Source organism: Carcharodon carcharias, chromosome 7 (genome assembly GCF_017639515.1).
Source record: "Carcharodon carcharias isolate sCarCar2 chromosome 7, sCarCar2.pri, whole genome shotgun sequence".
NCBI lineage: Eukaryota > Metazoa > Chordata > Chondrichthyes > Lamniformes > Lamnidae > Carcharodon > Carcharodon carcharias.
Genome location: NC_054473.1, coordinates 181,562,343 through 181,574,700, shown reverse-complemented (window position 1 = coordinate 181,574,700; position 12,358 = coordinate 181,562,343).

The following is a 12,358-nucleotide window of genomic DNA, read 5'->3' as shown; positions in this document are numbered from 1 at the left end:
CATACCTCGAAGTCACTAGTGAAGCGAGAGTCACCAGGTGCGCGCCACTTATATCCGGTTGTGAAACAGACCATTCCAATTATCTGCCGGTGTAGCATTTAATCTTGGAGTGAGATTCCGGCGCGTTGCATTTTTAATGAGCATTCATGAAACGCAAAGGGATGCAAATGGGCTTCCCGACATGGATCTGCGGGGAAACTCGACCCACCATGAAAGTCAAGAGGACAAAATTGCAAACTAATTTCGCGCTGGCAGGAAACTCACTTTTGCCATCACTCCAAATTTAGTGCCTCTGCCCAGCACGATCCCTGCCCCTGGTGGAAGCAGAACATTCTGCCCACAGAGTTTTATTATTTACTCTCTGGTTGTGGGCACAGTGGGCAAGGTCAGCATCTGTTGTCCATCTCTAGATGCACCTGAGAAAATGGTGATGGACCTTCTTGAATCTCCGCAGTCCATATATTGAAAGTTCTTCCAAAGTGCTGCTTATTGGTAAGGGTTTCTAAGATTTTGGCTCAGCCACAATGAAGGAACAGCAATATGTACCCAAATCAGAATGCTGTGTCATTTGGAAAGGAACAAGAAGCTGAGATGATAACATTCCCATGCAGCTGCTTCCCTAGTTCCTCAAGGTGATGGAGTTTGCACAGTTTTGGAAGATATTATTGAAGAAGGCACAAGTAAATTCTGATCTGATTTCTCCTCAATAACAAACAGTATCATTATACAATTAAGATATTTAAGTTAACAAGCTACCCCATAAAAAAAAGCCTGTGGCATAACATACACTTCTCCTTAAAGCTACAGGCTATAAATACATAAGTCTTGTATCATGTAGGATAGTTCTATGATTTGCCTCATTCAAATCTCAGCTGCCCACATCCTAACTTGCACCAAATTCTGATCATCCATCATTGACCTACATTGGCTTCTGGACCAGCAATGACTTGATTTTAAAACTCTCAGCCTTTGTGTCCAAAATTCCATGGCCTGGCCCCTCTCCAAGTCTGTACTCTCCTCCAATGCTCTGAGGTCTCTGCATTCTCTCAATTCTGACCTCTTCCAAATCCCCAGTTCCCATAGCTCCACCATTGGGAAATGCACCTTCAGCTGTTGAGACCCGAAGCTCTGGGATTTCGTCCATACAGCTTTCCACCTCTTTATCTCTCTGTCCTCTTTTGAGACACTTTTTTTAAAACATGGCTCCAACCTGGCACCCTACCCCCTCATTCACTTACCTTACGCAATGACCTTCTCTCTGTAGCTTCTCAAAGTGGGCTTTGGGACATTTAAACTTACCGGAAAAAGGCAGCTAAGTGCCATAAAAAGAGGGCGTGGCTTGGCTTCCTCCGACAATCCTGAACTACGAGGAAGCGCTCCCAGGACCAGGTTTACTCCGCATTCCTGCAGAGACCTGGTCTGGAAGTTCGAGCGAGAAGTGCGGAGCTCCGGTGCAAGGGAAGAAAATAAGAGCAAAGTGGCAATCCGACGGTAATTGTCACTCCTCGGAAGTTTCGGACCTATCCCAAGATGAATTGTTGTTGGCCTTTTGGACAGTTTTCAACATTAATTGCATTTTTCACAATTGGCCATGTTTGGATTTTTGTCCAGGTAACTTAATAAAGGAAATGCCAACATCTTAACTTTATTTTTTCAAGCTTTATAAAAAGTATTCTTTTAAATTGAGGAAAACAAAGCCAACTCACTCCCATGATTCCATGAGCAGAAATAGTTTAATGCAAAGCTTTCCTTAGGCTTAAAGGGTTACAAGAAATGAGTTTTCTAACACTTAGTATGTAGCACATGAATATCTTTTGATACAGCTTTATTTATCATTTATGATCATTTTAATGGAAAAACGATGTGCCTACCTTTAGGCACAATTACCATACAAAATATTAATGAAGATTGAATTTCTGAATACAATCGTAAGGATATTTCATTTTTGAAAATGAATCAATTTGCCCCCAGAGTCTACATTCTGCTTTCACGCCAATTGAAAAAGTGAGTTAAAGCTGACCCAACAATTTCAAAACCATCTGCCTGCAAAACAACCATTAATATTACATTTGAAAACAAAATTATTGACATTAGGAGTGCATTATTCAATTGCTGTGTTTGATTACGTGAGTCTGTTACTATTGCTGCCTTCTGTGCTTGATTGGTTAAGCGTCGGTGTAGACACAGAGAAAAGCGAACAAACTATAGTAAACCAGAGCTGAAGCATGGAGTAGACATTTTAAAGCACTGTGAATAAAACCTGTGAAATAACTAGTGTCATCTCTACATTGCACTGAGATATAGAAAATGTACAACAGGGAAAACATGGGGACATAAATGATAGGTACACCAACATTGCTGCTCATACTGAGAAAATAATTCTTAAGTACATAAAAACCTGAAGGTTTGAAGGTGCTGTTCCTAGTTGGCACTCTTATGGGACACTGCTGGACTGCTCCTGTTCACCATCCCCAACCTCATGACCTACCCAAGGATCCCTGCCAGCAAGGCAGGCAGCTCAAAATTGGAACATTCAAGTGGCTACGCTGTCTAGAGGCTTGATATTGAAATCTGTTCTTGGCACCAATTTTAGGTGATCTTTGGATTGATCACCTTAGGCATGTATTGCAGTCACACTGCCCTTTTTACACTCTTGATCAGGCGGTAACCAATTTCTCCCTCAAGACTCCAGTGTAATGCTTGGGTATGAAGGCTTAGTCTTTACTAACCTCCTGCTCACAAAAATGTAAATTAGGATTGGCAACCTTCCAGGATTGACCAGAATCTCCCAGGATTACAGAATAATCTGCTGGACACTCCTGCAATCAATCCAGGAAACCAATCATTTTCTTTTTCTGTTTGATTCATTACAGACTTGCAGTCAGTCTAGTGACGCCCCAGGGGTGCAATACAGTCTGAGAGCACTTGTGGTTCAGAAGAAAGGATAGGACAGTTTCTGGATCACAGAAGATTGTAGGTGTTGTAGTTACCAGTATTTGCTGATTGATATTTTGGGTACTAATGCATTGGAGGAAGGGGGCAGTTGGGGGAGACAGATCATGGGATGGAACCAACTGGAATTGGTAACCTAATGCAGGTAGCACGCCTACCTCCTGCAAAACACAAAATGACTGCTTCAAGTATAGACACTCAGCAAATCCGAATCTACTTTCTACAAATCTTTCATTAAATATTTACATCTTCAAAGAGGCAGAAGATAAAATTCTTCATTTCCCTCTCCTCTCAACGAAAATTCTATTTCCACCTAGCAAGGTTCTTTCTAGGTCGTTTTTAAGAAAGTTATTAAGTAGTCAAGGAGAGGACAAATCGATTTCCTCCTTCTCCAGCCAGATGTAATTTGATCAGTTATGAATAGTGTAGTGACAATGTTCTGAAAGGATTCGTATTGGTTATTAAAAATATGCCGGCAGGGAGCAGCTAGAGGCTATCCTTTTGAAAAAACAACTTGCATTATAGCTGAGAGTGCCTGGATTGTGTTTGTCAAATGTCTCAAAGCATCCGATGCATTCCTTTGAAGTGCATTCACTGTTGTTCCATAAGCAAAGGTGGTAGCCAATTTGCACATTGCAAGATCCCACAAAGAGTAACTAAGATGAATCACCAGTTGACCTGCTATATGACTTGAGGAGTAGAAGAGGGATAAAAATAATTATATTTTATCTTAGAAGCTCATACATATGTGACAAACTCTCTTACAACGGAATCTAAATTGCCATAGCAAATTGTCACTATCAACTGTTTTGCTTCTGATTAGTTTTGACCATAACCCTTCCTGTGTTAGCCTTCATCAGTGGGTGCATAAAAACGTAAAAATCTCTCATCTCTGAGTCAGAAGTTGTGGTTTCCTTTCCTACCCCAAAGACTAGAGCAATAAGTCAGACCGACACTTTCAATGTAATACTGAAGGACTGCTGCAGTGTCACAAGTGCCACCTTTCAGGTGGTATATTAAACCGATGGTGCATTTAGTCTCTCAGGTGAATGTGTAAGATCCCATGACATTGCCTGGAAGAAGAACAATCAAGCTGCCCCGGCCAATATTCATCCTTCAAACAACGTCACTAAAACAGGCTTTCTGGTGAACATCATTTTTCTTGCTGTGGGATTTTGCTGTGCACATTGGCTGTCCTGTTTCTAACATCACAACAGTGAATATGCTTGAAGAAGTACTTTATTGTCTGTGAAATATTATGGGATGCCCTGAGATTGTCCCTACCAGCAGTTAAATGCATATAAATGCTGCACCCAGTGTGATATTAAGTCATACAAATCCCCAGAACCCAGCTTCAACCAGTTAAATCATTGTAGCAGCTGATGAGGGAAGGACTACATGAGGTGAGGAGAAGGGGGGGAAGGAAAAAACAAAATAAAGATGATTCTGCCAAGGTCACTATTCCGTGAACCTGTCGGGAAGTATGGTTACAAGAAAGGAAACGAGTTGAGTATAGAAGAGAAAAGGGAATAGAAAGATATACTGAGTGGGTGAGGGGAGGTAGATGTGGAGTACAAACACCAGTACAGACCAGTTGGGCCGAATAGCTTGTTTTTGTGCTGCACAACTTAGAAAGTTAACATGGAGGTACAGCAAGCAATTTGAAAGGTAATGGGTGCGATTTATTTTATTGATAGGGAGCTGAAGTCTAAAGGCAAAGCAATATTGCAGTAATTATAGAGGGTTTGGCTTGTGAGACCACACCTGAAGTACTGCGTGCAGTTTTGGTCCCCTTACCTAAAGGTGGGTGTACTGTCTTTTATTCTTTCATGAGACGCGGGCGTTGCTGGCTAGGCCAGCATTTATTTGCCCATTCTTAATTGCCCTTGAGAAGGTGCTGATGAGCTGCCTTCTTGAACTGCTGCAGTCCATATGGTGTAGGTACACCCACAGTGCTGTTAGGAAAGGAGTTCCAGGATTTTGACCCATCAACAGTGAAGGAACGGCGATATATTTCCAAGTCAGGATGGTTTGTGACTTGAAGGGGAACTTGCAAATCGTGGTATTCCCATGTGTCTGCTGCCCTTATCCCTGTTGGTGGTAGAGGTTGCTGTCGAAAGAGCTTTGGTGAGTTGTTGCAGTGCATATTGTAGATGGTACACACTGCTGCCACTGTGTCGGTCATGGAGGGAGTGAATGTTTGTGGATCTGTTGCCAATCAAGCGGGCTGCTTTGTCCTGGATAGTATCAAACTTCTTGAGTGTTCTTGAAGCCGCACTCATCCAGGCAAACGAAGAGTATTCCATTGCTCCTTACTTGTGTCTTGTGGATGGTGGATAGGCTTTGGGGAATCAGGAGGTGAGTTACTCGCTGCAGGATTCCTAGCTTTTTACCTACTCTTGTAGCCACAATATTTATATGGTTGATCCAGTTCAGTTTCTGGTCAATGGTAACCCCCAGGATATTGATAGTGGGGGAATTCATCATTGGTGATGCCATTGAATGTCAAGGGGAGATGGTTGGATTCTCTCTTGTTGGAGATGGTCATTGCTTGGCACTTGTGTGGCACGAATGTTACTTACCACTTAGCAGCCTAAGCCTGGATGTTGTCCAGGTCTTGCTGCATTTGGACATAGACTGCTTCAGTATCTGAGGAGTTGCAAATGGTGCTGCACGTTGTGCAATCATCAGTGAACGTCCCTACTTCTGATTTTATGATGGAAGGAAGGTCATTGATGAAGCAGCTGGAGATGGTTGGACCTAGGACACTACCCTGAGGAACTCCTACAGTGATATCCTGCAACTGAGATGATTGACCTCCAACAACCACAACCATCTTCCTTTGTGCTAGGTATGACTCCAACCAGCGGAGAGTTTTCCCCCTGATTCCCATTGACTCCAGTTTTGCTTGATGCCACACTCAGTCAAATGCTGCCTTGATGTCAAGGGCAGTCACTCTCACCTCGCCTCTGGAGTTCAACTCTTCTGTCTATGTTTGGACTAGGGCTCTCATGAGGTCAAGGGCTAATTAGCAATGGTGGAACCCAAACTGAGCATCAGTGAGCAGGTTGTTTCTGAATAAATGCTGCTCGATAGCAGAAGTGACGACTCCTTCCATTATTTTGAGAGTAGACTGATGGGGTCGTAATTGGCTGGGTTGGTTTTATCATGCTTGTTGTGGACAGGACATACCTGGGCCATTTTCCACATTGCTGGGTAGATGCCAGGATTGGAGTTGTAGTGGGACAACTCAGCTGAGTGCACAGCTGGTTCCACATCCAAACATATGAACATACGAATTAGGAGCAGGATTAGGCCACTGGACCCCTCGAGCCTGCTCCAACAATCAATAAGATCATGGCTGATCTGATTGTAAACTCAAGCCCACATTCCTTCCAACCCCCGATAACCTTTCTCCCCCCTGTTAATCAAGAATAGAGGATAGATTGGAGAAGTTGGGACTATTTTCCTTGGAGGGGATAAGGCTGAGAGGAGATTTGATAGAAGTTTTCAAAATCATGAGGGGGCTTAACAGAGTAGATGGGGAAAATCTGTTCCCACTTATAAAAGGATCAAGAATAACAGGGCACAGATTTAAAGTGAATTGCAAAAGAAGCAAGTATGATGTGAGAAAATACTTTACCACGCAGCGAGTGGTCTGGGTCTGGGATGCACTACCTGGAAGTGTAGTGGAGGCAGGTTCAATCGAGGCATTCAAGAGAGCATGAGATGATTATCTGAATAGAAGCTATGTGCAAGGGTACAGGAAAAAGGCAGGGCAATGGCACTAGGTCATAATGCTCATCTGGAAAGCCAGTACAGATGCAATGGGATGAATGGCCTCCTTCTGTGCCGTTAGGATCCTGTGATTCTGTTATTCTGTGAGGAATCTATCCAGCTCTGCCTTAAAATATTCAAATACTCTACTTCCACCAACTTTTGATAAGAGAGTTCCAAAGACTCACTACCCTCTTAGAGAAAAAATTCTCCTCATCTCTGTCTTAAATAAGTGACCCCTTACTTTTAAACAGTGATCCCCTAGTTCTTTATTCTACCACAAGAGGAAATATCTACTCCACATCCACCCTGTCAAGACCCCTCAGGATCATAAAGGTTTCAATCAAGTCACCTCTTACTCTTCTGAACTCCATTGGATACAAGCCTAACCAGTCCAACCTTCCTTCAAAAGACAACCCGCCCATTCCTGGTATTAATCTAGTGAACTTCTGTGAACTGCTTCCAATGCATTTACATCTTTTCTTAAGTATGGAGAACAACCTTGTACATAGTACTCCAGATGTGGTCTCATCAGCGCCCATTCCCAAATATGGGTCAGAACCTCTTTAGGCGCGAAACAGTCACCCGGCTATGATTTTCCCCAAATTGGCCAATCATTGGCCAGAGGGTGGGCTTTCTATTCAATTAAGGATTGCGGGCGGACTCTCATAGCTAGACGGCCAATAGGAGACGCTTCAGACCTGAAAAGGCAGCTTGCTGCTTCTTCAATGAAGTAAGAGTGAGGGCACTTCTAGGTGGAGGCTCCCTTTTTCCAACAAAGTTAAAAAAAAGAAATGCCCTGAGCAGCCAGGCCACTTTTGTGAAGGGGGCAATCTGCGACTGCAGCTGAAGCCAGGCAGGCAGGGAAGGCCTCAAAACCTACCTGGAGTGCTGGAACCCAGTCTGCCACTGGGAGGTCACCTACAGGCAGCTGGTATAGCCCCCAGTGCCCTGGGAGCCCGCAGACCAACCGGAACATTCCAGCTGGCCTCTGTAATAGGCTTATGGGCGAGTCGACCTGCCACCCTGCCCCCCCCCACCCTCCATTCCACCTTGAAGAAAATGGCCCAGGAGCAGGATGATGTCAGCACGCTGGCTAGTGGTGCAAAGTTCCTTATTCGCCGTCTTTGTGCCCAACCCCATTGGGCCCTAAAAATCCAGCCGTTAGTGGTGACATGGCATCAATGGAATTATCTCCTAACAGGAGTCTGTTTCCTTATTTCATGGTGGGGTAATGGGAGGTAGTGGGAGAAGCTGGGGTGGGGGGGGGGGGGCGTGGTTTAATACAGTGTTTTATTTAGACCCTACCTGGACGAGGGCATTTGGTTCTGGGCACTGCACCTCAGGAAGGATATATTGGGGTGCAGCGCAGATTCTCCAGAATCATCATTCAAAGGGTTGAATTATGAGAGCTGGTTGCATTGACTGGACTTGTGTTCTTTTTGTGCACAGGAATTGAGGGATGAGCTGATCAAGGTGTTTAAAATGCTAGGAGCGTTTGCAAAAGTAGATCTGGAGAAACTATTTCCTGTGGTTGGGGAGATCAAGAACAAGGGGAAATAATCTTAAAATTAGAGCTACGATCGGGTGAGGAGGAACAAACCGCCTCCTCCCCTCTTTTCCAACCTCCTCGGTTGGCCACAACAAAGGTTGTTTAAAATTCTGTCGCCGTGGATACCTTTTCCAACTCCGAATGTGTTTACTTTTCATAAGGAGCCAATTTAGTCAGGCTTTCTTGAAAAACAGGGTAAGCTTAATAGTTACTAAAACCTGAGGATAATAAAGACGCGACACACACAGAGTCACAGAATTGTTACGGGGTAGAAGAAGGCCATTCAGCCCATCGTGTCTACACTGGCTCCCTGAGAATTTTAACTTAGTGCCAATCTCCTGCCTTTTCCCCGTAAACCTGCACATTGTTTCTATTTAAATAATCATCCAATGCCCTCTTGAATGCCTCAATTGAAGCTGCCTCCACCACACTCCCAGAGAGTGCATTCCAAACCCTAAATACCCGTTGTGTGAAAAAGCTTTTTCTCAACTCACATTTGATTCTTTAGCAAAACACTTTAAAACTGTGCCCTCTGGTTCATGATCTGTTTACGAGCAGGAACTGCTTCTCCCTATCTACTCTGTCCAGATCCCGCATGATTTCGATTCTATCAAGTCTCCTCTTAGCCTTCTCCTCTCCAAGGAAAACAATCCCAATTCTCTAATCTTTCCTCATAACTGAAGTGTCTCATCCCTGGAACCATTCTCATAAGCCTCTTCTGCACCCTCTCCAATGCGTTCACATCCTTTCTATAGTGTGGTGCACAGAACTGTACACAATACTTCAGCTGAGGTCTAACCAGTGACTTATATAAATTCATCATAACCTCCCTGCTCTTGTACTCTATGTCTCTATTTATGAAGACTGGAAAATCGTACGCATTAGAAGCAGCTCTCTCCACTTGTCCTTCCACCTTTAATGACTTATGTACATGTACACTCAGGTCTCCCTGCCCCTGCACAAACTTTAGAAGAGTATCCTTTATTTTATACTGCCTGTCCATGATCTTTGTAACAAGCTGTATCACCACATACTTCTCCACATTGAACTTCATCTGCCACCTATCTGCCCATTCCACCAATGTGTCAATGTCCTTTTGAAGTTCTACGCTGTCCTCCTCACAGTTTACAATTATCCCAAATTTTGTGTCATTGCAAACTTCGAAATTGTCCCCTGCGCACCAAGATCTAACTCATTCATATATATCAGGAAACCAAGGGTCCCAATACCGACCTCTGGAGAACTCCATTATAAATATTCTTCCAGCCTGAAAAATACCCATTAACCATTACTCTCTGTTTCCTATCCCTCAGCCAATTTTGTATCCACGTTGCTACTGTCCCTTTCATTCCATGACCCATAACTTTCCTCACAAGTCTCACTGCATCGAACGCCTTTTGGAAGTCCACATCCACCACATCAACGACCTTGCCCTCATCAACCACCTCTGCTACCTCTTCAAAAAAACTCCAGCAAGTTAGTTAGACACGATTTTCCTTTAACGGATCCATGTTGACTCTTACAAATCGATCCACGTTTTTCCGTGTGACTGTTAATTGTGCCCTGAATAGTTGTTTCTATGGCCAGGACTTTTCAGTCAGTGTGCAGGGGTGGGGCCTGACAGGCCGGCGCATAAAGTGACGTGCGATGATGTCGGGCGTGCGTTCCGATGATATCGCGCTGTCTTGCGATGTTTCATTGGGCAGGCATGCGCCGGGATTGGCTGCTCGCCTGCCAATAATTGATGTTAAGGCCATTAACAAAGGAAGTCACGTCAAGTTTTACGCTGCCCGTCCAACCTTACGGTTGGCGGGCAGGTGAAAAGGCCAAGCGGCCTTCATATATATTTTTAGGAAACCTCATCCACGAGCGGGATGGGCTTTCCTAAAGCTTTTGGTGCTTAAATAAAAAGTTTATATGAAAAATAAATACATGTCCCATCTCATGTGACACAGTCACAGGAGGAGACATGTTTCATTACATTTTTAATGTCTCCGTACCTCAGGGAGGTTGAAGCACTCTTTCTCACACATGGGCGTGAAAAGCCCTGGCCCCGACTTTCTCCCCTCTCCCTGCCCGCACAGGTCGCACTGAGCGCTACCTCTCGCGTATTACACTGGGTGGGCCTTCATTGGCCCGCCTGTGTAAAATGGCGGTGCGGAGCCGATTGCGAGCGGCGTTCGGCACGGGACCACTCCTGCCCGCTCCTCCCAACGTGGGAAAAGTTCAGGCCTATAAGTTCCCCCACCACTGAAGTGAAACTGACTGGTCTGTAATTGCAGGGCAGATCTTTACAACCTTTTTTTTGAACCAGGGCTTAATGTTTGTAACTCTCCAGTGCTTCAGCACCTCCCCCGAATCCAGGGAATATTGAAAGATTATTGCCAGCGCCTCTGCAATTTCCTCCTCCTTCTCCTCCTGCAATATTTTTGGGTGCATCTTATCTGGTCCTGGTGCCTTATCAACTTTAAGTACTGACAGCTTATCCAATTCTTCCTCCTTATCAATTTTAAACATTTTAAACACTCACAAACACACACACACAGAGACTGACACAGACACAAACAGACACACACAGACACACACAGACACAAACACACACACACAGACACACACACACACAGACACACACACAAACACAGACAGACACAGACACAAACACACATACACACAGACACAAACACACACAGACACACACACACACACACACACACACAGACAGACACACACACAAACACACACACACAGACAGACACACACACACAGGCAGACACACACACACACACACACAGATACAGACACAAACACACAGACAGACACACGCCCACAGACACAATCACACAGACACAAACACACAGACAGACACACGCCCACAGACACAATCACACAGACAGATACACGCCCACAGACACAAACACACAGACAGACACACACAACACACACACAAACAGAAACACACAAAACACATCAGGAAAGAGAAGGCAACGTTCCAAATAAAGGTTGTTTAAGAATTTACATATTAGCCCTTGACTTGTCCATGAGGTTTGGATGTTGACATGTTACAGCTATTTATTTGGGTAAGTTAGGTAGAGCTGACTTTGGCAGATTCAGAGTCTATTGCAGACACTTGTTGGCTTGTGCGAGGAGGAGAAGTGACCTGGTTGCCCCTGAGGTGGTAACTGAAGAGGTTGTCCTGTTTCTTTCTGCTTGCTACCTGCTAGACAACTTGCCTCCAGCAAGAGAGAGAGAGAGAGATCCTGTTGAAAAAAACAAAAATGGCTGGAAAAACTCAGCAGGTCTGACAGCATCTGTGGAGAGAAGGATAGAGTTAATGTTAACTCTCTTTCTCTCCACAGATGCCGTCAGACCTACTGAATCTTTCCAGCTGTTTTTGTTTTTATTTCAGATTCCAGCATCCGCAGTATTTTGCTTTTATCTTAGAGAGATCCTGTTGCTCTTCTTGCTTCTGTCACTTGCTGGTCTTCAGCCAGTTTTCACCCATTTTCTCAGTGTATCCCAGGGAGTGGGGGGTGGGGCTGGTCGGTGGTGCGGAAATTGGCATGTCTTGCACCTACAGTCCATTTTGCTTTCATCTCAGAACACTTTTTTGCACATTCTGGGATATAAATCGACAGGAGATGGGTATTTCACATTTCTGATGGGACACAGTCCATTGTCTCCACTAACACAGGAGAGAAAGCATGGCCTTCTGCATTTTCTATACCTTCCTTTCAAGTGTCTCTGTTTAAAGTGGGCCTTGATACCTCTTCAGGTGTGAAATTCCATGTTCTCAGGACAGGCCTGTCAGTATAATCCACGTAGGAATTTTCCAGAAAGTGGTCACTTTACAGCATCAGTCCATCTTCTGAAGTCTTTACTTGTATTTCTCTAAAAAAAAAACACAGGTCTCCCTTAAAAAGTTCAATATGACTGTAGGTAGTTGGTGAAGCTGCAGTCTATTTTTTGTAAAACCGTTCAGAATCAAAATCAGGAAACACTTTCTCACATAGAGGGTAGCGCAAATCTGGAAATCTCTCCCTCAAAACGTTGCAAATTCTGGGATCTTTCAAGGCTGAG